At 40.7% G+C, this 25,825-nt stretch overlaps 1 long non-coding RNA gene across 1 annotated transcript in view; it reads left to right on the top strand.

Annotated features, from left to right (window-relative positions):
* The window catches only part of LOC309393003, a 30,948-nt gene extending 21,706 nt beyond the window's left edge, over positions 1 to 9,242 (top strand). The window contains exons 2-3 of the long non-coding RNA XR_014175522.1: positions 3,829 to 4,001; positions 8,532 to 9,242. This is a non-coding gene — a long non-coding RNA (uncharacterized lncRNA). The remainder of the gene's footprint in view (positions 1 to 3,828; positions 4,002 to 8,531) is intronic.
* Positions 9,243 to 25,825: the final 16,583 nt, after the last annotated feature.

Here is a 25,825-nt window from a genome sequence, read left to right as displayed (position 1 = left end):
CAGGGACCGTCCCTGAAGCCCTCGGAACGCTTAAAACCACCCTCCGAGCAAACTGGAAGTGACTTCCGGGTTGCTCGGAGGGTGGTTTTAAGCACTCCGAAGGCTTCAGGGAAGCCTCTGGACAGTCCCTGAAGCCTCCGGAGGGCCTCCGGGGGGTCGGGGGAGGCTCTTTTCACCCTCCCCAGGCTCCTATAAAGCCCCTGGAGCATGGAGAGGGCAAAAAAATGTAAAAATGGGGGGGTCACGCGTTTTGCGCGCATGCGCACTGGGGGGTTGCACGTTGCATTATGGGTGCGGCACGCCCGCACTCGCCCCCCCTGTGCTCCCCCCATTTGTGGCACGCGAGCCAAAAAATGTTCGCCATCACTGGTATATAGGATTGTAGTCAAACAAAGCTGCTACCTTCCTTAACCCATTCAGAAAATAACCCTAGCTTCAACTGATGTCTTTAATAGCTGTGGAAACTACACTATGCAAGCCATATTCTGAACTGTTTTTATTTCTGCAGCTGCTTACAAAAGAACATTTGTACAAGATCTCATGTCTAAATTCAGAAAGCAATGGGACCGAAGGAGGAGCCAAAGTTGTGATGATACGGACGTGCGGTCTCGATGCTCCGAGACCGCAGCCGATACTTTTGCCGCTGGGTGGTCCAGTCAGACCTAAACCATCCCGCAGAGATGGTGAACAGGAAGAATACGTCTTGCTGATCTCAGGGACATCACAAAGTCCCTGAGCGATGCAAGAGAAGTTCTTCAAGCCGGCAACAAAAAATCCATGCTCCAAAACAGAAGGATATGGAAAGAGAAAGTGTTTCCAGCTGGTGAGGAATTTTTACCGTTTTAAAAGAGACTGACTATAAAAAACTTACAATTAATTTAAATTGGAGAACAGAAGAAATAAGCAGCCGAATTAAGCTTTGAATGATTTTGGACAGTGGGTTATCTTACTTTTTAATGCTATCTTCATGGATGGAATTTATGCAAGCCTTTTAAAATGAATGGATTAAGTTTTCTTCTATTTTTTTCTTTTATTATTCTTTGTAATCTATGGACTAAAATTATCCTCTTTCATTACTGTAGGTGTTTCTCTAACTCATTCAAGAATCGGACCTTTTTCTTGGAATATAAAAAAGATACAAAAAGAAACAAAGAAAATTGTAACAATAACACTGCTTCTCAGAGGCTGGGGGTTTGTGTATTGGAAACAAAACACTTTTACTTTCCTTAGTGCTTATCCTGGCTTGTCACTCCAAGGTCTCACTGCTTGTTTATAGAGAGTGATAAGAAGAAAAGCATACAGATGTCCCTTTGAAGTATATTGTTAACCAGAGAAAAGTGAAAATAAAACTTTATTGTGAATTTATGCTTAATCTTGTAAAAACTTTCCAAGCCAGAGCAGCAGTGTTTGTTAGCTGGAGATAATGGCACAACTTCAAAAGCAGAAAGAAACCTTAAGCCTGCAAAAGATATTCTTAAAAATTCAGAAATTATCAAACACATTTGAGAGGATGGAGAAGAAGTTGGAAGACTTAGAGCATCTAACAGTAAAATGTGATGAAGAAGTTGGAGATGTTTATCAAGTGGAAAAAGTGGAGGTTAGAATCCTAAAAACCAAAGAGGAAAATGACCATAAATACATTAAATCTGCTGATATTTATGGTGATTGGTTTGTGTCTGGAAATGGAAAGAGTGGAATACAGAAAGAGGAATTAAATGGAGGGGAACTCTACCCCAGATGGCAAGACACAGAAGAAGAAGAAACAAAAGAATTTATGGATTTAAAGAGAGAAATTTTATTAGCAACATCATTGATAACACTACTGACAATTAAAGATAAGCTGATTAAGGAAGCAGAGGAAGGGCATCGAAATTACATGAGAGATTTTATAAGCAATGAGTTGCTAAGAAGAGTCCATACAAATTTGATTAAGGAGATGATTAGAGGACTAATGCCACAAATGGCAGAAGACATGAGACTGTTTTCCTACTGGAAAGATACAGGCTGATAGATGGAAGCGTATAATTTAAAACTAGTTAAACTTAGTGAAATTTAGTGACAATAGATATAGTTAAATAAATAATTGATAATGATAATAATGTATACATGTGTAGTGTTATGATAAGTAATAATTGGATATGAATATTGAATGGTACCCATGAAAGGAAGATTATATATCTTTTTGATTATATATAAAGGTTAATAAAAAAGAACTAAGTTAGATTCAGTTAAGTCTTGATTATTAGGGGGGGAAATGTTATGATACAGGATATTGTCAAATAAAGGGATAATGATAACGTATATATATGTATGAGTTCAACATAAGGAAACTGGATGTAAATTGTAAACAGTGATTTAGAAAGGAGGATTAGAAAATTTTGTTACTAAATATTATGGATGTTTAGCTAGAATAGGACATAAGGATTCAGTGTTATTGGAGGATTTTAGAAATAGTAAATGAAATGCCAGTATGTGGTTATGTATTAAATCTTGGTATATTTTATGATGAAGGACGTTTAAACAGTTATACTCAAATGAAAATGGAGGTATGATGATGGTAACATGTATAAATATCTGAGTTAAAATACTTGAGTTAATATGAATTATGCTTGATGACTGTGGAAGAGATGCACGAAAGCCTTTTGTAACCAACTGATACACTTTCTACAGTATGTAAAGAAGGAAGATTCTTTGTGTTGTGTTTGTTTTGGGAAAAAAAGAAAAGAAAGCAATGGGACCAAGCCAGTGGTGAAATTTTAAATTTTTTTTCTACAGGTTCTAATGGTGTGGCTTGGTGGGGGTCATGTGACTGGGAGTTCAAAAGACAGAAATTCACTTTAACAATGTCCTGCTGGAGCAGGAGGATCGACTAGATGATCTCCAGGTCCCTTCCAGCCCTGGATTGCTGTGCTCTTTCAAGGCATCCTCTGAAGCTGCGTCTGGTGCCTGGTTTGTGGTCTTTCCTCCCTCTCCTTTTTCCTTCCCTCCCTACGTCTCTATCTCTCCCTCCCTCCCTCTCCCTCTCTCTCTATCTCTCTCTCTCTCTCTTTCAGCAGCCCCCCACCACTTTTAAAAGCATTTTTCCCTTCCTATTTGGGCGAACCAGCAGGAAAAATGCTTTAAAAAGCAGAAAAAAATCTTCCAAAGATTGCACGGCTCACAGCTGAGCCACACGATCCTCAGAAGCTTTTAAAACTACTGGTTTGCAGAACCAAGGACAATCATCCCTACTGGTTTCCGCCGAACCGGGAGGATTTCCCCCCTGGACCAAGCACAATGATGACTGCCAAAGAAAAGACCTTAGTTGATCACAATTTGCTCACTTTGCAAGTAGATTTGGACTCACAAACTTTCTGCATGTGAAGAAAAGGCACAGCTACAGCTGTCAATGCAACTACCTTCCACTTACAAATAGGAATAACTGGATCATTATTTGCTTGGCTCACACTTTCCCCATTCTCCTGCCAATTTCCCTGGCAGAGACTTTCTGCTTTATCAGATGGCAGATGAGTGAGCTGAGAGTATGAAGGGAATGTAGGAAGGACACTCAGATATGCTAATGCAGTATAGGGAAAGAAGAGCAACTTTACTAAAGCCAGTTGCTTCATTTAAACATGGCAGGCCTCTTTTCTTGCTAACTACACAATCTCAGTTTTATCCTGCAAAAGCTGATCCCTTTACATTATAAGGAGGTGAGGGGGGAAAAACCATTAAGAAAACTAAAAAAAGATGAATAGCAGTCCTGAGAATGGCATGACCCAGGTCTACTAATTTAGGCTTTTCCATAACATTAACTGTTTTAACTTTCCTCCATTTGATACCTTCCAGATGTTTTGGGTGACAACAATTTCCAACAAGCTGCCATGAGAGTTGTAATCTAGCACATCTGAAAGAACGCTGGGCAGGAAAGCAGATTAATAAGCATAATAATCTAGACTTGAAGCTGGCAAATCACACAATCTGGCACAGCCTATGAAGAACCCCCGTTTTCTGCTAAAAAGGTAATTTTCTAGCTTTTATTGTTTGAGAAGATAAAATTGAAACCAATCTGGCAGCTGTCCTGATTTAGTAAACACACAGTGAGTAGGAGGTAGAAACAAATGCCTGCAGTCTGATTGTTGAATTGCAAATGCAAATAAAAGCATCCTGGAAGGAAAAAGAAGATTCTGAGGTGAGAAAACTTTGTGTCTATTGGGAGCCCACAAGACTGAGCATTTCTCAGTGGGCCCAATGTCTCAAGAAGAAGACCAGAAAGGGAGCCCTTTTCTCTCAGAAGGATCTAGGCCTCTTCCTTTCTTCCCCTGAAAGCAGCAGGCAGGGCTCTATCTGGGTCGATGCCAATTCCTGAAACATGGGATCTCTCAACGAGGCAACGAAGAGTTCTGGATGTCATCAAGGGCAGTGAGAGAAAAGCATACAGCCACTACTATGAGTGAGCAACCTGTTCTGAAGCAGCTCTTTTTTTTAAGGTTTTTTTTGGGGGGGTGGGAGAAGGAAGAGAGAGTAATATAAACATAGTGACTGATGATGACATGAAATTCCCAAACAACCCAAACAGGTTCAAGTGCTTAATGAGAAAATGGAAGATCCTTGAAGCAGCCAGTAAGGAGGAAGTAATGTGGGGGCTCTGGGTGTGATGGGACATGGCAATTTTACTTCCCCTCTCCTCAATTCAGAAATAGCAATTGCACTTAGACTTATATACTGCTTCATAGTGCTTTTACAGCCCTCTCCAAGCAGTTTTACAGAGTCAGTCTATTGGCCCCAACAATCTGGGTCCTCATTTTACCCACCTCGGAAGGATGGAAGGCTGAGTCAACCTTGAGCCTGGTGAGTTTTGATCGACCAAATTGCAGTCAGCCGGCAGTCAGCAGAAGTAGCCTGCAGTACTGCACTCTAACCACTGCGCCACCATGGCTCAAATATAAAGATTTCTGAAAGACTGCTCTCCTTTCTGCAATGTAATTCCAGAGGCTATTTACTGAAACGTAAATGCAGGTGAATCATGTTACTTACCTGTTGCCTGTCCTCTTGATATACTTTTAATGAATAGGCCAGCCCAAATAAAATGTTAGCTACAAAGTGTTGAGCTACCCAAAGTTGCATTCAACGGTAGTTTCTTTCACTGTGATTAGCTGTTACTATCTCATCTGCTTGAGGAAGAGGTGTTGATTCTAACAAGGAATAAAAATGGTTGTGAGAAAAAGAAAAACAAAGCAAGATATAGTTAAAGTAGCCTTCCTTTACCTGGTGCCAAATGAAAATGGTTGATGATTCCCTTAAAAATTCTCACCACCTAGCAGTTTTCTGGGAGCTAAGCCTGTCACATTTGAAAAAAAATGTGCCAAAAGTGAACCTGTGGGTTATCTGCTTATTAAGGTTTCAAACCATTTCTTAACATGCTTGGTAAACCATGAGAATACAAGAGCAATATTACTATGTAAACATACAAGATAATGCGCTGTAAAACCTGGAAAGTTTATGCTTGGGAGACTCATGAATATTTTGAAAGGATGAAGCAACTGCAAAGACACGAGGCTGAAATTGGGAAAAGCACTGGGGATCCTAGGTGAACACTGAATAGAAGTAGGGTGACAATGATCAAAATCCTATAATGTGAGTAGCTTGGCCTGTTGATGATCAGTATGAAAAGACCCTTCCTTGCACCGGATTGGGTTAAGAATAGAAATCCTAGCAACTGTTGTTTCTGAAAATGTAATTCTGCCATGACTCACAGCTTAGCTGCTATGGCTATGTTTTTGTGTACATGAAAATTATATGTGATATAATTGTCAGGCACAGACAATGGGTCCTGCATGCAGGATTGGGTGCCAAGTGTCTTATTTTGCAAAGCCAGGATGATAAAACAATCACTTCTGTTTTCCAGAGTATTGTATCCATAATGATGATCTACTATGATAGAGCTACCATCTCTGGAATGCAAAAATCCAGACCATTGCTAACTGGCAGGAAAGAGACACAATATAAATATTTAAACTCTATGTTGCTATGTGGTGGTTAAGTGAGATTTTTGCAGCTCAGTCTGGTAGCCCTATACAACATGGTAGGGAAGATTCTGCCAGCAGGACTAAACGCATCTTCCAGATTGGCACACCTAAATCACGAGCCACCAAAATTTTTGCCTTGTCCTTCTTTGAACAGGTTGATAGGATACCACCCAAGAGATCGCCTGTACTGGAGACCTGTCATTTGGACTATTTCTGAACTGGGGTTTAATGCTTTTCTGGAAGAACATTAAACCCATGTCCAAAAACAGCCCAGATAATAGAACAGTGAAGTGGAAGAAGGTGTAGGGTGAATCAGGATGAAGTTTTTGTAGCACATTGGAATGATCTTCTTCTCACTTCGTCCCATTCCTCATCCATTTACCAGCCTATCAGCCAGGTTGTTTTGGACACAAGTTTAGTACTCTTCCAAAATTGCAGCAGAACCATCCCATGTTCAGAAATAGCCAGACCATTGATACAGTGAAGGGATTTTGAGGAATATCGGTCCTTTCCCCCCATTTCCCCTCCCCATAGGACCTATTGCTTGGACTAAAAGAGGAAATAGAATTCTTTACAATTTCACTCCAGTTCCAAGATAGCCCAGACAGAAAATAGTGAATTGAATGGCAGTCCTGTTAGCAAATGGCCATGGCTAGCAGCACCTGGACATAGCCTGTTTGAAGTAGGGGAAAACATGTAGGGGCAGGCAAAGCGCACCTACCTCAAAATAACAAGGTGTAATGTAAGGTTTGAGAATATGTTGAGACCCATAGAAGTTTGAGAAAACATCCAAGTCACAATGAGCCAAACATGAGACTTAAACGGAGGCTTGACTAACAATCAGCATTTAATCTTTGATCAAAGCTTAAAGACATGATGGTCAGTTGTTCCCAACATACTCCAAGGATATGCAGGGAAGAACTACCCTTCAGAGAAGGTGTAGCTCCTTTTTATACAGTTAAGAGACATCATAGAATAACGTCCTGGCTTTACAATACTCCTCACTAGCCTTATCAGCATTATCTCTTTCCTCTGTTCCCATTTGGCCCCCTGTTGTGAAGGGCATAGATCAAAGGTGAGATACTTCTCAGGCAGAAGGGGGACATATCAAAGGTGCCAACTGCTAGCAGTTCAGTTCTCACTGGCTCAAGGTTGACTAAGCCTTCCATCCTTCCGAGGTTGGTAAAATAAGGACCCAGCAATATGCTGACTCTGTAAACTGCTTAGAGAGGGCTGTAAAGCACTGTGAAGCAGTACAGAGGTGGGTTCCTACCGGTTCGGCCCGGTTCGGCCAAGTAGGTAGTAGCTCAGCCGCCCATGCTTCTGAACTGGTTCTATTGGCAGTGCCATAGGCGCCACCATCTTGCTTTTTGCTTCTGTGCATGTGCAGAAACATTTTTCCACTACTGCGCATGCACGCGAGAAATGGCAGTAAAAGAATCCGGAACCCACCCCTGAAGCAGTATAAGTCTAAGTGCTATTGCTATTATGTGAGCCATGGAAGAAAATGACTAGTAACAAAGGTGTGAGGGTAGGAGGTAAGAATGTTGCCTGCAACAATCTCAAATGGCCAATGGGAGCCAGTAGAGCCCAGCCATTGACCATATGACCAGCACCATCACTGCTATACAGTAACAGATCATGGGAGAAAAGGGAAGATCTGCTAACAATAGAACAAGTACAGATGACACTGAGCTGCCTCTGCAGTGGGCTAGAGATGAGTCAAAGACAGCCTGAAGAGGACACAGCCTTTCAAAACCATTAATGAGGCAACTCTGTAGTCTATACTGTACCACAGTTAATGTAATATGAGGATCAGACTGCAAACTTAATTCATTACTTGTGTGGGTTACTGTCTGTAATAACATTAGGCACAAAGTCCCTGAAGGCTTGTTCAACCATTAATAAAAGCACTGAGTGCAATGGTTGCTCATGATGATGATAATAATGCTGAGCAGGTATATTGTACTTTCTTCAAGAGCCTAAAGTGGCTTCTACAGGGATCTCATCCAATTTTATCTCTCCAACCATATTCTGATGGGGTGGGATGGGTTGAGAACGAGTCAATAGATTTCCATAGTTGAGGGTGAATTTGAACCTCTCCCCACTTCTAATCCAAACTGCCCACAGAAGTTCAGCAGATCAGATTGGTCAAATATTCCCTGGGAGGGTCTTTTTCATACATAACAGAACATTTTCTTTCCTTCTCCGATGTGTGATCTAGTAAATGGCCGGATTACATTAGGATGGACCTAAAATTGGAATAATAAACCACCCATAACCCTGAGGTAGCCTTGCTTGCACATTGTTAAAAGGACATCTTTAACTCTCTATCCGAGATATGTTTATTTATATAAAACACAGGCTAGCTTAGCTAGCCAGGTTTTCAGATATAAAAATCCCCTTGATAGATTGAGGGTGACAGCTCACAGCCATTAAATCTGAACCTGCCGAACACCAATCAGAGCTCCCCTTATCAGGCATCTAAGAAAAACAATCACAGAGACTTTCTCTCCATTGCAGGTCTCGCCCAGGGCCCTTCCAGCAGTATTTTCTTCTCTGATGCCCCAATGACTGCCTCCACCTCTCCGAACCATGATGACTCCACATGAGGAGAGTGACTCAGCAGCATATCTGAAAGGGATGGCTGATTCTGCAACTCACATTGGAGGTAGATGTGGATCAGACGTTTCTTTTCATGGATCGGCCAAACCATTTTGTCAAATAGAGCCTAACATTTCTCTTTGTATTTATTATTTATTTAATTCCAATTTGAGACTTATTTCTGCATTGTGCTGTATTTCCCCCATTCTCAGCTGGAGTTGTAGTCCAGAACACTCACTCACTCACTCACTCACTCTCTCTCTCTCTCTCTCTCTCTCTCTCTCTCTCTCTCTCTCTCTCTCTCTCTCTCTCTCTCTCTCTCTCTCTCTCTCTCTCCATGTCTGTTAATTAATTGTGTATAATTTATTTTTATCCAAGTAGTCCCAACACCAACCATAATTAAAAAATGAATATACAGTGTAGCTGACTAGACTAGTCTCATGAATTTGTTTGAGCATATATAGGCAGCCATTTAAATACCATTAAAAGTTCAGCTTACCTGAGGCAAACAAGACATTTCTTTTAGCCACAAATAACGACGACAGAGAAATTTTATGTGAACGGCTAATCTTAGCCCTATGTCATATTCCCATTTCCCAAGTCTCTGGATGGCTATATCTTGGTTGGATTCCCATGGATAAGTTTACTAGAATTAAAACCCAGTTAACATATACATCCCCTGTGTTGTCTTTGTTTAGTATCATTACATAATTGTGGTCATGATTACTTGTTGGAGCTCAGTCAATTTTAAAACCTGGACTGCAACGTTGTCTGAATGAAGTCAAATGTTTTCTGAGTTCAGCCACATTCACGCATGCTTTAAAGACTGTCAGTGCACAACTGGGCTGTGGTTAAACTTGTTATGACCCGTCTCCAGGGATGGTCAGGAAACCGTGTCTGAAGCAGAAGTGTAAAAAAACCTCTGGAGGCCCAGGAATCTTACAGCTGTTCATGTGCTGAGAGGCATGATCTGAGCCCAGAGTAAGAACAGAGAACCTGCAAGCAGACAACTTCCTTCCCTAAGCCAGAATGTCTAAGCCGGAGCCCACCTCTTCAACCGCAGCCACCCAGAGTGTGGGGTGTTTCAACAACCTCTTTGGTAGAGGAAAGAATTAAATAGCTGTAAGTCTCCAAGCGAGATTGTAAACCTTTCAGCTCAAGAGCTGCTCAGAGAGAGGGTGTTGCCTAGAACATCTGCACATTCTCTTGGGTTCTGGAACTTGTTGGAACAACTTTCCTTTTCCACGGAAGTCCAGCCTTGCAAGTATCCTTGCAAATAACCTTTGCTTTCTGCTGGTCCCCTGGGAACCGCCTATGGCTCCTCTGGCGGAGTTCCCTTCCTTACAAAGCAGAGCCCTTCTTGCTCACATTCAATTCCAACCTGAATTTCCGCCTCCCTTCTCTAGTGAGTTTCGCAGATCATTTGGACAAAATCCAGGCAGTAGCCAATTGGCCAGTTTATTGTTACTGACAGGGCAGAGCAGTTCTTAGCCTTATCAATTAAAAGTCCTCATGTGCAACTATTCTGTATTTTCCCACTAAATTGAAAATACTTAAGAGGTTAAAGGAAAAACGGAAATTGAAGAAATGGGGACACAGATTAGGGACAGAAATGAAAAGATGTGTATGTCTTAGTAAAATCTATCAGTGTGTCAGAGCATTTATCTAACAAAAGCATCATCAAGACAGCATTCTTAGGACAAATCTGGCTGTGGCTGCTTGATGGTAAGATTTGAAGGACAATGTTTGGGAGCAAAGGTACACTGATTGAAATCTGTTTTTGCTGAAACATGGATGCCAGAAAAGAGTCACTGCTAAAAATAAGCCAAACATGCAGAATAATGGACCAAGTCAGAGGAAATGAACTAGGATTCCAGAGAACACAATTCCTTGGACAAAAAAATTCCATGGAACACAGATTTTAAGCGGCTGAGAAATGAAAAATAAATATAACTGTGTAGCAAGAGAGGCGTGGGAAGAAAATGGGAAAATATCATCATTCATCCCAAGAAGCTTTGGCATAGAATACTATCACCTCCTAAACCCTCACAAAGCAGATTTTCTGTTATCTTAAACAAAGCTAGTTTTATTGCAGAAGTTGTATATACATAGTACATCAAAGCAACATAAACAGAAATGCATTCATTCTGCCTAATATTTATGCCATATGTTTACTAATGGAGATTTCAGGACAATGCCATGTGGCTTCTGCAGAGCAATGCTTGCTCTGTTGAGTCAAGAAGTAAGAACAAATCTTTGCAGATGCTATAAGGTAGCCAACTTCCCTGTAGAAGGAAGTACATAATACATAATACAATAGTAGAGTTGGAAGGGACCTTGGAGGTCTTCTAGTCCAACCCCCTGCCTAGGCAGGAAACCCTATACCGTTTCAGACAAATAGCTATCCAACATCTTCTTAAAGACTTCCAGTGTTGGGGCATTCACAACTTCTGGAGGCAAGCTGTTCCACTGATTAATTGTTCTAACTGTCAGGAAGTTTCTCCTCAGTTCTAAGTTGCTTCTCTCCTTGATTAGTTTCCACCCATTGCTTCTTGTTCTACCCTCAGGTGCCTTGGAGAACAGTTTGACTCCCTCTTCTTTGTGGCAACCCCTGAGATATTGGAACACTGCTATCATGTCTCCCCTAGTCCTTCTTTCTCTTAAGCTAAACATACCCAGTTCCTGCAACCGTTCTTCATATGTTTTAGTCTCCAGTCCCCTAATCATCTTTGTTGCTCTTCTCTGCACTCTTTCTAGAGTCTCCACATCTTTTTTACATCGTGGCGACCAGAACTGAATGCAGTATTCCAAGTGTGGCCTTACCAAGGCATTATAAAGTGGTATTAACACTTCACGTGATCTTGATTCTATCCCTCTGTTGATGCAGCCTAGAACTGTGTTGGCTTTTTTGGCAGCTGCTGCACACTGCTGGCTCATATTTAAATGGTTGTCCACTAGACTCCAAGATCCCTTTCACAGTTACTACTACTGAGCAAGGTATCATCTATACTGTACCTGTGCATTCCGTTTTTGTTGCCTAAATGTAGAACCTTACTCTTTTCACCATTGAATTTCATTTTATTAGATAGTGCCCAATGTTCAAGTTTGTCAAGATCCTTCTGTATCTTAAGCCTATCTTCTGGAGTGTTGGCTATTCCTGCCAGCTTGGTGTCATCTGCAAATTTGATGAGTTCCCCATTTATTCCCTCATCCAAATCATTGATGAAGATGTTGAAGAGTACTGGGCCTAAAACAGAGCCTTGGGGTACTCCACTGCATACTTCCCTCCATGTAGATGCCGTTCCATTGAGGACTACACGTTGAGTGCGGTTGGTCAGCCAGTTACGAATCCATCTGGTGGTGATGCTGTCTAACCCACATTCTTCTACTTTATCTAGTAGTAGGTTATGGTCTACCTTATCAAAAGCCTTACTGAAGTCCAAGTAAACTATATCGACGGCATTCCTCTGGTCCACTAATTTTGTCACATTATCAAAGAATGCAATAAGATTAGTCTGGCATGATCTGTTTTTGACAAATCCATGTTGGCTTTTGGCTATTACTTTGTTTGCTTCTAGGTGTTCGCAAATTTGTTGCTTGATTATTTTTTCCAGAATCTTTCCTGGTATTGAGGTCAGGCTGATAGGTCTGTAGTTTCCTGGATTATTTTTTTCCCTTTTTTGAAGATGGGAACCACATCAGCTCTTTTCCAGTCCTCTGGTAGTTCCCCGGTGTTCCAGGATCTCTGAAAGATATAATTCAGTGGTTCTGAGATCTCGTCTGCTAGTTCCTTCAGAACCCTGGGGTGTAATCCGTCCGATCCTGGTGATTTGAACTCATCTAGGGTAGACAGGTGCTCACTTACCAAGTGATGAGACATGGTCTATTCTCTGCCTCCTGAGTCCCAGCTGATCGTGAGGGAATGGGGATTTTGCAGAAACCTTCCCGTGGAGTGGGGAGGGAATGGAGATTTTGCAGTATCCTTTCCCTGCCATGCTCACCAAGCCATGCCATGCCCACCAAGCCACGACCACAGAACCAGTAGTAAAATGTTTTGAATCCTACCACTGACTATGGCAAAGAAAAGATTTAGATGGTTCAAAATGCCAAGCCCTGTCTAAACTTCTGGTTGACTGTGTGATGAACCATAATATTAACAACTCTAGTTACAAAGGAGCATACATGGGCATGGGATGCTATAAATATGCCAGACAGCTGAAGAAGAAAAAAAGGGCATTGGAAGAATATCTGAAGGACAGAGAAGAAGAGGCACTGAATCTAATGAAGGCATATTGAATATCAGGGAGACCAAACTGGCCTTCAAGAAAGGCGAATAGAAAAGAGACATGGCAAGGCAAAGTATTTCATGATCAGTACATTAAAAAAAGAAAAGAAAATAACAGGCAAATCATATAATAACAAGACCTAGCAATGGCTAAGAGTTGGAAATTTGAAGAAAAAGACAGAGGGGTTAATTTTGGCTGCCCAAGACCAAGCCTTAAAACAAATGGATACAAAACTAGAATTGAGAAGACAGCAACAGATAGAAAATGCCACCTCTGCCAAGAAGTTGAAGAAAGAGTGGACCACCTAATTAGGTGCTGCAGGAAGTTCACACAAATCCAAATTGGTGGGAAGGTAACTAAAGGAGCTTAGTCTTATCATAATAATTGGATCCAATCTCTTGCTCTGTTGCAGAGTCAAACATCAGGTTGACGACATTCTCCCAATAAACAGAGCATTATTTCCTCCAAAGCATGCTGTGAAGCTAAAAATAATCCCAGGAAGCTTAGCTCCTTCTGAAGCATTGGCTCTAGCCCACGAACTGAATGTTGGTGGTCTTGCATGTTGCCGCTGTATATATTTGCACTGATAATATTTACATGATTTCTCAGTTGTATTATTGAATGTTACAGTTCTTCAGAAATCCATCTGTCCATCCATCACCATCACAAGGGACGACATATTTTTTTCACAAAATAGTATGTTATTCCTTTAGAAGCATTCCAGTATGCAGGGCATTCTATGGGCCTTCTCCGCTTTGGAATTAAAATGCTGTTTTAATGATACCAGTGTGATTTTTATGACTTTGTTGCCTATCCGTATCCTGCCTCCAGCATATCTCCTCTCTTTCCTTACTGAATAGTACCATTCATGCCCCATAATATTGATAAGGCAGCGATGTACTGGTTTTTCTGCTGGTTTTCTACCACGCGTCGCCAAATGACAGAGAAACTATATCTGTCAATCACACCACTGTAGCTTGGAATGGAGCCAATTTGATTTCAGGATACTTCATTACATTTTCCTATGTCCTTCCTCTCTTGCTGCATTCTATCACAATCCGAGTTGAGTAAACATTTTTTCTAAAAAATTACAGTCAAGCGGAGAACTAAACCCCAAAGAAGCTTTATGAGTCTTTCTCAGCCCTTCCTTTTGTTTCTTTCTTTCATTTATTTATTCATTCATTCATTCATTCATTCATTCATTCATTCATTCATTTATTTATTTATGTTTGTCAAGCATGTATGAGAAAACAAGTATAAGTATGATCAAGGTTTTGATCACCATCTTTAAAGCGCTCCATGGCACAGGACCTAGCTACCTGCGGGATCGCATCTCTCCACATACATCCCTGCAGCCAATTCGCTCTCACAGGGAGGGACTTCTCCTAGTGCCGTCCACTAGGCAATGCCAACGGGCGGCGCCAAGGAGTAGGGCCTTCTCTGTGATGGGCCCAACCCTCTGGAATGACCTCCCCCCCGACATTAGAACCACCACCGACTTCCGCTCCTTCCGACAAAAATTGAAGACACACCTGTTCCGATTGGCTGGCCTGGCATAACCATAACTGCTACCTCCTGGCAAACATATTTCAACTGGTATTTTAGGGAAATTGTTTTTTTTAAATTCAATTGCATGGGATATTTGTAGGGGTTTTAAACTATTTACTCAGCTGTACAGTTCTTTTAAACCTTTTTTATCCTCCTTCGTATCTACTTATCTATTTAATAATTTTTAATTGTTTAATTTTATAGTTATTTTATGATGTATTTCTGATATGGACTGTACACCGCCCCGAGTCCCTTTCGGGAGAGGGGGCGGTCTATAAGCACTCAGTAAATAAATAAATAAATAAATAAATAAATAAATAAATAAATAAATAAATAAATAAAATAAATATAACATGTATACACTTTTAAGTATAAACAGGTATAAGTATATACATAAGGGGTGAGGACAAATAAATGGGGACAGTAAGACAGGGATGGTAGGCACGCTAGTGCGCTTATGCATGCCCCTTTTACGGACCTCTTAGGCATGGGGTGAGGTCCACAGTAGACAGTTTAAGGTTAAAGTTATGGGAGTTTGAGGATGTAACAACAGAGTCGGGTAGAGCATTCCAGGCATTGACCACTCTGTTGCTGAAGTCACATTTTCTGCATTCGAGTTTGGAGCGGTTTACCTTGAGTTTGTATCTATTGTTTGCCTGTGTATTATTGCGGTTGAAGCTGAAGTAGTCATTGACGGGAAACTTCCTGTTTATATTTTCTTTACGTAGGCATTAAATATACTGTATCACCTTTCAGGTTCCTCCCCGCTCTGTTCTAGGTGTGTGGGGGTGGGGTTGGGGTTGGGGTGTTTCTGCTTCTTTGCCCTTTTGTCTTGCACCAAACCAGTAAGGACCATAAAAATCAAAACTTTTAGAGTATTGCCAGTTGCCAGTGTACCCCTACAGGTAGACCTTGCTTAACAACTGTCCTGTTTAGCAATTGTTTAAAAGTACAACAGCCCTGAAAAAGCAACTTTATGACCATTCCTCATACTTACAAATGTCCTAGTGTCCTGCAGTCACATAATCACGATTTGTATGCTGCACAACTGGCCTCCGTCAAGCAATGGAGACGCTGGCAATAAAATCACAAATGCTGGTGAAGTAATGTCTCGTCTAACAACCAAAATCAGAAGTGATGTCCTAAGCCATTGCAGTCACATGATGTTTTGCTTAGCAACCACATTACTTTGGGATGGGGTTTCTGACCCCAACTGTGGTCACTAAGCAAGGACCACCTGCATTGAGCAGCCTGACTCATGGACCATCAGATCAATAAAGCTGGATCCAACCTTTTTAGATAAGAATGAAGCAGATGAGGCCGACCAGAACCTGCAGAGAAGAAACAATGTCTTCATCAGTGTAAAATGGCTAATGGGCACTGCTCTCAATGGAGCCTGTGTTTAATAGGGAAACACTATTACATCACCAGTACAGTGTAGCTTCAGGGGTGGGATTCAGCCGGTTCACACTGGTTTGGGTGAACCGGTTGTTATGATTTTGTGAGGCTGCTGCTTCTCTGTGCTGCGTGTTTTCCGGATGGGGCTTAGAGGAAAGCGGCGGCTGACAGCTGCTAAATTGCACAAAAGCCGCTCTCTCTCCCAGCAAGAGCAGCAGCGGAGAGAAGCAACCGCTGCCCCGGAGAGGAGAGATGGAGCAGAGCAGGCCCCAAAAGGCTGCTCGTTCGACCCTTGCCGCGTGGCAGAAACTCGAGTGGGAAAGGCTCAATGACTCACAAGGCTGAACCTACATTTGTTGCCACATTTATTATCAAATCTGTATCAAAGGTATTCAATAAGAAGAAAATGTTCTGGAACCATGTATTTTTCTGTGTAGTGCTTGGAAAGAGCCAGTATTTATATATTCATTTGGCAAATTTACATGGGCCTCTTCACCAAAGAAAATCTAGGAGGTGAACAGAAAAAAAATAAAAATAAAAACACAGCATAAAACAACAAAGTGAATTAAAAATCCATTCAAGTTACTCTAAAGAACTTCCCGGTAGAAAGTGAGAAAGTCTCCACCAGCATAAACCAACAAACACCACATGCCGGGGTCTGTTAACATTCTGGCTGCAATGGAAAAAGCCCTTTCAGGCCTAACATTCTGTCTGAGGGAAAAAGCCTTTCAGAAGGCCAGCAGAATCAAGGACCAGGTTTCAGAAAGAAGACAGAGAGCAACAGCGAAGGCAGGTTGCCTGGTCCTGCCAGCTACTCCACTTGCTTCACAGAGCAAGGCCATCCTGCTGGATCTGCTGGAACAGGCAGAAACTGCAAGTAGTGGATGAACCAGGACATGTAGGGCTTTAAAAGTGACATCTGGCACTTTGAAACCTACTAGAAGTCAGTGCAGCAGTGTCACACAAGGGTACTGTAAGAAGTTCAAAACTATTTTTATTGCCACATTCTGCGCCAGTTGAAGTTTCTCAGTCTCTTTGAGGGCTGCCCCACACATCACACTTTGTAATAATCCAAATAAGAAGTGATTACTGCCAATGAGCAGTGCCTCCTGAATTAGGAATGGGCACAACTGACCACACAAGATGAATTTGTGTCAAAAGGTGTTCTTGGTCACCGTTGTTGCCAGCTTCTCAAGCATCGACCCAAGAATTTGAAATAAAATGTGCGGCTTCTAGATAGGATTTAGATTTGGATTTCTCATTATACTGTATACTGATGAGCTGTATTCAGTGGGAGGAGATGCCAATGAATTGGAATGGAATGAACTCTACCGAAGTGAGCTTGCAACTAGCATTTTCCACAGTGGTCAAGCGGTTGCCTTTATGATGCCCACAAACAGGAAAGAGAGATGTCATTCCTTCCAGCTATTGTTACCCAACAACTGATGTTTGGAGGCATCATGCCTAGAGGTACCTTTCAGTATTTTAGATTGGTGGTCACAGATAGCCCTCCACAAATTTATCCCATTTTAAACTCATCCAAGTTATTGGCCACTGTGTCTCATGGTAATGAATTCCACAGGGAATTATGGTTTTTGGGAAGAAGTGCTTTCTTCTGCCCATTTTAGATCTCCCGGTCAACTTCCCTGGGAAGAATTAGTCTATATTTTCTGTGCTATTCATAATTTTATACATCTTGATTATATCCTCTGTCATTTCCTCCTTTTTCCCAAGCTAACAAGTTCCAAAGTTTTTAACCTTTTCTTACAGGGATGATGCTTGAGACTCTTGATTATTTTCTGTCCTCTTCTGAACTTTTCCCACACTCTTTATAACCTTTTTCCAAGTGTGATGACCAGAAATGTACAAAGCATTCCAGATGGAGCCTTATACTAATAAACATCATTAAAATATTGGTATTTTTATTTTCAATCTTTCCCAATAATTGCAGGCATGGAATGTCCTTTCTCGCAACTGCTAACCACTGAATCCACTTCTTCATTAGATTAGCCACTAATATCTGAAGATCTTTTTCTCAGTTCAGGCCCTATCAATGTGTACAGAGTTGTGTTTGGGTGTGTGTCCGTCCTAACAAGCATTGTTTATGTTTATTTTAAGGGAATGGTGTTTTCTATTTGCTTGACCACTCATCCAGATTAAAAAGATCCTTCTGGAACATGTCTCCACCGGAGACAAATTCGTTGTGTGTCTAATCACACTTGGCCAAATAAATTATTCAAAACAAATTCAAATTCAATTCAATTCATAGTCATTTTTTATCTGTTTCATGAAAGGAAGTCTTCACTGCCACTAAGTTTACTCAAAAACTTTTGATGAAGAACTTTGTCAAAGGGTTTTTGAAAAATCCAAACAGTATCAATAAGATCCCCTCCGTCCATCTGTGGACACTCAAAACAATCTAAAAGATTGGCAAAGCAGGATGTATCTTTGTAGAACCCGCACTGATTCTCATTCAGTGAGGCTCAGGTCCCTATGTCAATTTTATTCTGATTAACTTTTCTGTGGAACTGCTGCATTCAGTTTTAAATATTGCTATTGGATACCTTCCAGTGTTTGATACCTTCCAGTCCTCTGGCCCTGTGCCTGATTTTAATGACAAATTATATAATTTTAGCCAAAGGTTAGCTATTTTCACAATTGAATTCTTTTTAAGGATTCTTGGGGGGAGAGATCAGGACCATGGTGATTTGTAACTATGCTAGTCTCTCAAAATGTTCTAAAATAACTTATTTAATTGTTTCAAATTGATTTAGTTGTTCCAGTTCCCTCCCCAAGATAGGTTCTGCTTCTGGTTCAGGAATTTGTCTCTTATCTTCTCTCATAAAGGCAGAGGCCAATAATTCATTCAGTTTCCCTACAATCACCATTCACATAGACAAGACCAGTTTTCTGCTTCCAGCCTATTGAAAATAACCGTTGTCCCTTTCATGGTTGTTTTTTTTTTTTTGCCTGAGGTAGTCCTTGACTTACCTTCGGTCATTTAGTGACCATTCGAAGTTACAATGGACCCCCTCCCCCCCAAAAAGGTATTTACAACTCAGATTTGAAGTTCTGACAGCTGCCCAATTTAGACACGTGACTGCATATTGGGCACTCAGCAATTGGCCTACATTTATGGTTGTTTCACATAGCCTTGTGGCAGGGGTGGGTTCCGGCAATTTGCTCATGGGTGCACTTTGCGCGCATGCGCAGTACAATAAAAATTGTTTTGCATGTATTTGGAAAAATAGGAGGCAAACAAAAATACCCAAATCTGGCGGATCACAAATCTGTTCCAAGTGATATATTGTGAGTAGCTACAAGCGACCAGACCCAGTAAGGGAAAGAATAATAACAGAATAATAACGGAATCAAAACTGGGAAATACGAAGGGTGGTTTTTTTTTTGCTTTGCTGCTTTTTTTTCCTTCTTCTTTTTCGCTCGGCAAAAGATTACTATGGCCCCAGCTTCTCTTCCAGTTTGAATTTAAAGTGGACCAGAATCTCAAAATAAGATTTATATAACTAACTGCAATTTTGGAACTGGACATTAAGGAAGAACAAAAGACTAAGATGGACCCCATCATTTCTCCCCACAATGACTGAAGCAGATAAATTTAAGGTGGAACAGAACACTGAAATAAGAATTGCATAACTGTAACTTTGGAACTGGACATCATGGAAAACTGGGAATTTGAAGAACTATGTGAAATTATAAAAAATATGCATAAATCGTTAATATCAAGCCTAATTAGAATTCTGAATACAGAGATGCAGACAGCTAAAGAAGAACTCAAAGAAGAAGGGGGGCGAGACATTGAAGGGGTAGAAATGGAGGGAAATAAAAAAGCAGACAAAAAACTCCCTTAGTCCCGAAAGTGGTGTAGGGAAAATTGTGAAAAGGGGAGGTGTCCCAACAAAAAGTGGCGGGGAAAGCAGACAAAAGTTGTTTTGGAGGTTACTAGTGGCATAAGGAAAATTGTAGTAGGAGATTATGCCCCAACAAAGAGAAATATAAAATATTCTTTTGATGGTGACCTGGGAAAAATTGAAGGGAGTGGAAGTGTCAAAATAAAGATAAGGGAGAAGACAGGAACAGAGAAGTGGGACAAAAGACTTACTAGGAAAAAAACAGATAACTAGAAACTATCATATGGGAAATATAAAGTTAAGATAAGGACTTTATCCCTAAATATAATAACAAAATGGAGTTACTAATTGGTTAAATATGATAATGGAAAGATAGCTAAATAAAAGTTAATATATATGGAATATGGATAAATATGAAACTGATATGGGGAGCTTGTAAAGCAGAGGTTTGTGAGCCACCTTTAACATGTTAACAATTTAATTAACATGATAATTAAATTGAGTTGTGAATTGATTGAATATGACTATAGAAGGACAACTAAACATGAGTCAAAATATATGAAACATGGACATATATAGAACTTTCAAGATGATGAACAAAGTGAGATGTTTACCGCTTGTTATTTTATATAATATATTAAGGGAAGTGAAAGGAACATTGAACAGCGAAGATTGCCATCTAGAAGACAACTAAGGGTAATCTAATCCAAGGTATGGAAAAATGGAGAGGGAACATGAAATATACCTACAATGAGAAACTATTGTGATAAAAAGACAGAATCAAATATTGGGGGTATGTAAGGATGTATAATTATATAAAGATGAGAATAGCTGGGAATTTGGATGAGGGAATAAATGGGGAACTCATCAAATTTGCAGATGACACCAAGCTGGCAGGAATAGCCAAGACTCCAGAAGATAGGCTTAAGATACAGAAGGATCTTGACAAACTTGAACATTGGGCACTATCTAATAAAATGAAATTCAATGGTGAAAAGAGTAAGGTTCTACATTTAGGCAACAAAAATGGAATGCACAGGTACAGGTACAGTAGTAACTGTGAAAGGGATCTTGGAGTCCTAGTGGACAACCATTTAAATATGAGCCAGCAGTGTGCAGCAGCTGCCAAAAAGCCAACACAGTTCTAGGCTGCATAAATAGAGGGATAGAATCAAGATCACGTGAAGTCTTAATACCACTTTATAATGCCTTGGTAAGGCCACACTTGGAATACTGCATTTAGTTCTGATCGCCACGATGTAAAAAAGATGTGGAGACTCTAGAAAGAGTGCAGAGAAGAGCAACAAAGATGATTAGGGGACTGGAGACTAAAACATAGGAAGAACGGTTGCAGGAACTAGGTATGTCTAGCTTAAGAGAAAGAAGGACTAGGGGAGACATAATAGCATTGTTCCAATATCTCAGGGGTTGCCACAAAGAAGAGGGAGTCAAACTGTTCTCCAAGGCACCTGAGGGTAGAACAAGAAGCAATGGGTGGAAACTAATCAAGGAGAGAAGCAACTTAGAACTGAGGAGAAACTTCCTGACAGTTAGAACAATTAATCAGTGGAACAGCTTGCCTCCAGAAGTTGTGAATGCCCCAACACTGGAAGTCTTTAAGAAGATGTTGGATAGCCATCTGTCTGAAACGGTATAGGGTTTCCTGCCTAGGCAGGGGGTTGGACTAGAAGACCTCCAAGGTCCCTTCCAACTCTACTATTATATTGTATTATTGTATTGTATTGTAACCCGGTCTACATCTCGACCAAAATTAGGTTGGGGTGGGTTTAAAAGCACAATGACTATATATGTATACTTTTCTGTTATATTGGGTTTTTTTACTAAAAAGGAGGAGAAAAATTAAATATGTATATTGAAAAGGAATTATAAATACCATCAACATAAAATGGAGCTCGCTCAGAAGCTGAAATACACCAAGTGAATGAGATGAAAAGTGGGAAGTAGAGGAGAGAGGTAAGGGAAGAAGAGAGCGATAGGAGAGAGGGCAAGGGGGGGAAGAGCTGAAGAAAATGAGGAGTGGTAAGGGGAGGGTGGAGAAGGAGAGAGAAAGGGGAAGTTGAGAAGGAAGGATGACAGAGGGAAGAAAGGAGGTAGGGAGGGGGAGGAAAGAGGGAGAAGAAAGGGAGGGACAAAGTGCAAATATGGTGTATGGAGAGCAGAAGAGCCAATAATTGGTTTTTGGGAGTTGTTGATAAGATGAATTGATGTAAACATTTAATAATATAATATGATGTTGGTTATGTAATAGTATGCATATGATTATATGTTATGAAAATGAAAAACGTTAATAAAAAAATTGTTTTGCGTATGTGCAGAAGCCAAAAATAAAATTGCGGCACCTATGGCGCTGCCCGGAGAACTGGTTCGGGGACGTGGCAGGCCTGAGTTGCTGCCGGTTCTAGCAACCCAAACTGTCAAACCACTACCGGTTTGGCTCAACCGGTCCAAACCGGTAGGTACCCACCACTGGCTTGTGGTCACGTGATCACAATTTACAACATTTTTGCGGGAAATCAACGTTTACTTCTGATTGTTGACAAAAATTATCCCTAGTAAAGAATGGGTTTGTTTAATGACCGTGGCTTTTGCTTAATGACTGCAGTGTTTTGCTTAATGACTGCGGTATTCACTTTACGATTGCCTCATAAAGACCGCCACAAAAAAGGTAACCCACTTAATGACTTGCAGAAAGTAATGACCATAATTGTGGGCTCAATTACTATCAAGCATTATATGAGCCACGGTGGCTCAGTCGTTAGAGTGCAGTACTGCAGGCTACTTCTGTTCTCTGCTGCCTGCCTGCCTACTTTCCAATCCTTCCGAGGTGGGTAAAATGAGGACCCAGATTGTTGGGGGCAAAAGGCTGACTCTGTAAACCGCTTAGAGGAGGCTGTAAAACACTGTAAAGTGGTATATAAGTCTAAATGCTATTGCTATTGCTATTATCTTTGCATTCTGAATAATCCCTTTTCCATTTTGTATTAAATCGCTTACATGGATTTCTTTGCCAGAATGTGTCTGCCTTTTAGTTTTCCTCATTAGGATAAACTTCCTCTTTCTTGCCATGCTGGCTCCTTCCTAGGCAGGGGTGACCCTTCCTTCACTGCGGAATACATTCCAGTTAAGCTTCAATGATTATAATTTTATTCTGTAACCTCTGAGCATTATGAAGAGATTTCTTCTCTTCCTCTGTCTTTTGCCTGCCTTTTACCCTGTTTTGCCACTTAACTGTTTGGGCATCTGTTGAAGTTTAAGAAATAAACTTCAAGTGATTTTTTTTTAAAAAAATTGCTAGCTGAAAGTAAGCGACATGTGAGCCTCCTCTGACCTGGATACAGGGATTGATGAAGAGTCTGTCTGTGCAAATAGTCCTGGAGTTTAACTCCAGTAATTTCCAAGCAATTATTCTCTGGATGTTTGTTATAAGTTGCCAGAGTTGTAAGATTTGCTAGTACGCACATTGGACATCTAGGCAGAAAAATATATCAAATAAGAAAAGAGCAGAAAAGTATGAAAGACTGCAATATCTCTGATTGTCCAGAGCTCCTCCTCAGGATGGGAGCTTCAGCAAGGAAAACAAGTTCTTTCCTAGCCAGCTTTACAGACTGCACCCCACATGCCCGACACGGATTAGTTTTTCACAGAGGCACCTCAGACTTAAAAAGAAACAGTATTCTTGGGTCATCATGAATTTGAACCATTGTTAAACAGGGGGACATAAGTCGTGTTCTTCCTGTACTCCTAAGAGTAGAGAGACAAGAATTCTTTCCACTTGATTTCTTACAAGAAGCTGCCTTCCATCGTGTTCAGGCTCATGTGAAGAGGTTGCATTGCCAGGGGAGGAGAAAGCAGGGGGAGCTTTGCATCTGATTGAAATTGTAGTTCCAGGCAAAACTGAGTTTGTTATCCTATCCTGCTTACTAAGAGCTTTGATTTCTGAGTATTAATACATTGAGGATGTAAATGAAATACTGCATACAAAGTAAATTTCAGGTCCAGCTCGGCGAAATGAGATCTTTCGAGATTTGTTGTTAGTTGCAAAATCGTGTCTGACCCATCGTGATCCCATGGACAACGTCTCTACAGGTCTTCCTGTCCTCTACCATCCTCTGGAGTCCATTTAAGCTCATGCCTACTGCTTCAGTGACTGCATCCAGCCACCTCATTCTCTGTTTTCCCTTTCTTCTTTTGCCCTCAATCTTTCCCAGCATTAGGCTCTTCTCCAATGAGTCCTTCCTTCTCATTAGGTGGCCAAAGTATTCAAGTTTCATCTTCAGCATCTAGCCTTCTAAGAAGCAGTCAGGGTTGATCTCATCTAGGACTTATCCGTTTGATCGCCCTGCAGTCCAAGGGACTCGCAGGAGTCTTCTCCAGCACCATAGTTCAAAGGCCTCAATTCTTTGGTGCTCAGCCTTTCTTATGGTCCAACTTCCACATGGCAATGAAGTCTCTATGTCAGAGACCTCAGAACCAACATGTAAGGTGAGGTAACAACATGACACCTTCATTTGAAGTTTAGAAGAAGGATCTATGTTGCTTGACATAACAAATTGGTATAGGAATTTTTATGTGATACTTTGCTTGAAATATTGCTGGAGTAAAGCTATATCTTTGAAACTGTGCCCTCCTGTACATATGGATCCTTCGTATTTGGTAACCCAGAGTTTCTGCAGATTTGGGGAAACTACTGAAACTCTTCCATTTTCTTAAAACTCATTTACTGTTTATGGTTAAAGAACATTCCAAGCAATGTTTAATGATCTGTAGGTGCCTTTGGTTCTGTATATAGTTTAAAGCCCTTCTACAAGAATCTGTAAGCTTTGTTTATTCCCCCCCCCCTTGGATTGTATCCTTAATTTTAGATTCCACAGGGCTTCTTTGAAGTTGGGTCTATGATGTGTTGGAAAAGGATACTCTGGAGTAGAGCCAACTGTTTCTGTCTCAGTAAGAAGAGCATCACTCCAAACTCCAAGATAATTTATGTTTTTCTTCTAAGGCTGGCTCTTCCACCATCTAGAGTGCGAATTCACCTTTGCCAGTAATGCTACTTCCTTGGGCAGCTTTCTAAAGCATTAATAGTGTACAAAAAAAATTCCAAACCATGATGAGCAGTGAATGTGATATTGAAAATCACAAATTTTTGCTATAAAGCTAGTAATGAATTGTAAATGTCGATCATACTGCCGAGATCAAGGTGTGATATTTGCTAACATGGAAGTACAATTAATATCTCTTTCCATTTCCCCACAAACAAGAACTCCAGAACTGAGTCTCTCCATACATATCAGTATGTGGATGAAGGCACGATTGAATTTGGGAGGAGGGACCATGTCACGGCAGTTTTTCTAACTATTACCAGTCAATAGCACCTAGTGGATTCGAATAGAATAGAATAGAATAGAATAGAATAGAATAGAATAGAATAGAATTCTTTATTGGCCAAGTGTGATTAGACACACAAGGAATTTGTCTTTGGTGCATATTCTCTCAGTGTACATAAAGAAAAATAAAATAGAATACATTCATCAAGAATCATAAGATACAACACTTAATAATAGTCATAGGTTACTAATAAGCAATCAAATTATACTAGGAAACAAATAAAACAATATCAAATTTAAAGATACAAGCAACATGGTTATAGTCATAAATAGGAAGAGAATAATAATAATAGTAATACAGTCTTATTAGGTGATATGAGTGTTGTGGGAATTAGTTGTTTAGCAGAGTGATGGCATTTGGGGAAAAGTGTCCTTGTGTCTAGTTGTTCTGGTGTACAGTGCCCATCGTTTTGGGGGTAGAAGTTGAAACAATAGGAAAATGTGCTGGGTTGTAGCCCTGCAGGTTGTTTTCTGTCCTGTTATGCCTGCCAATGCAGTGCTTCTTACTCCCAGAGGCTTTCCTTTCTCAGGAGGAGCACAATCAGCTTCTCTCTCCCCCCTCCTCTCTCTCTCTCACACACACACACAAACACACGGCAGCAAAGAGGCACATGACCTGTGCTTGTACGAATGCTGGGCCTATGAAGAAGCAAACTCCCAAAGTCACAAAAATGGTTTTAAAAAGTGAGCATAGCATGGCTATTCTCTGG

Source organism: Natrix helvetica (assembly GCF_964273705.1).
Source record: "Natrix helvetica genome assembly, chromosome: 1".
In the NCBI taxonomy this organism is placed as follows: domain Eukaryota; kingdom Metazoa; phylum Chordata; class Lepidosauria; order Squamata; family Natricidae; genus Natrix; species Natrix helvetica.
This window is presented reverse-complemented; position numbering and strand designations above follow the sequence as displayed.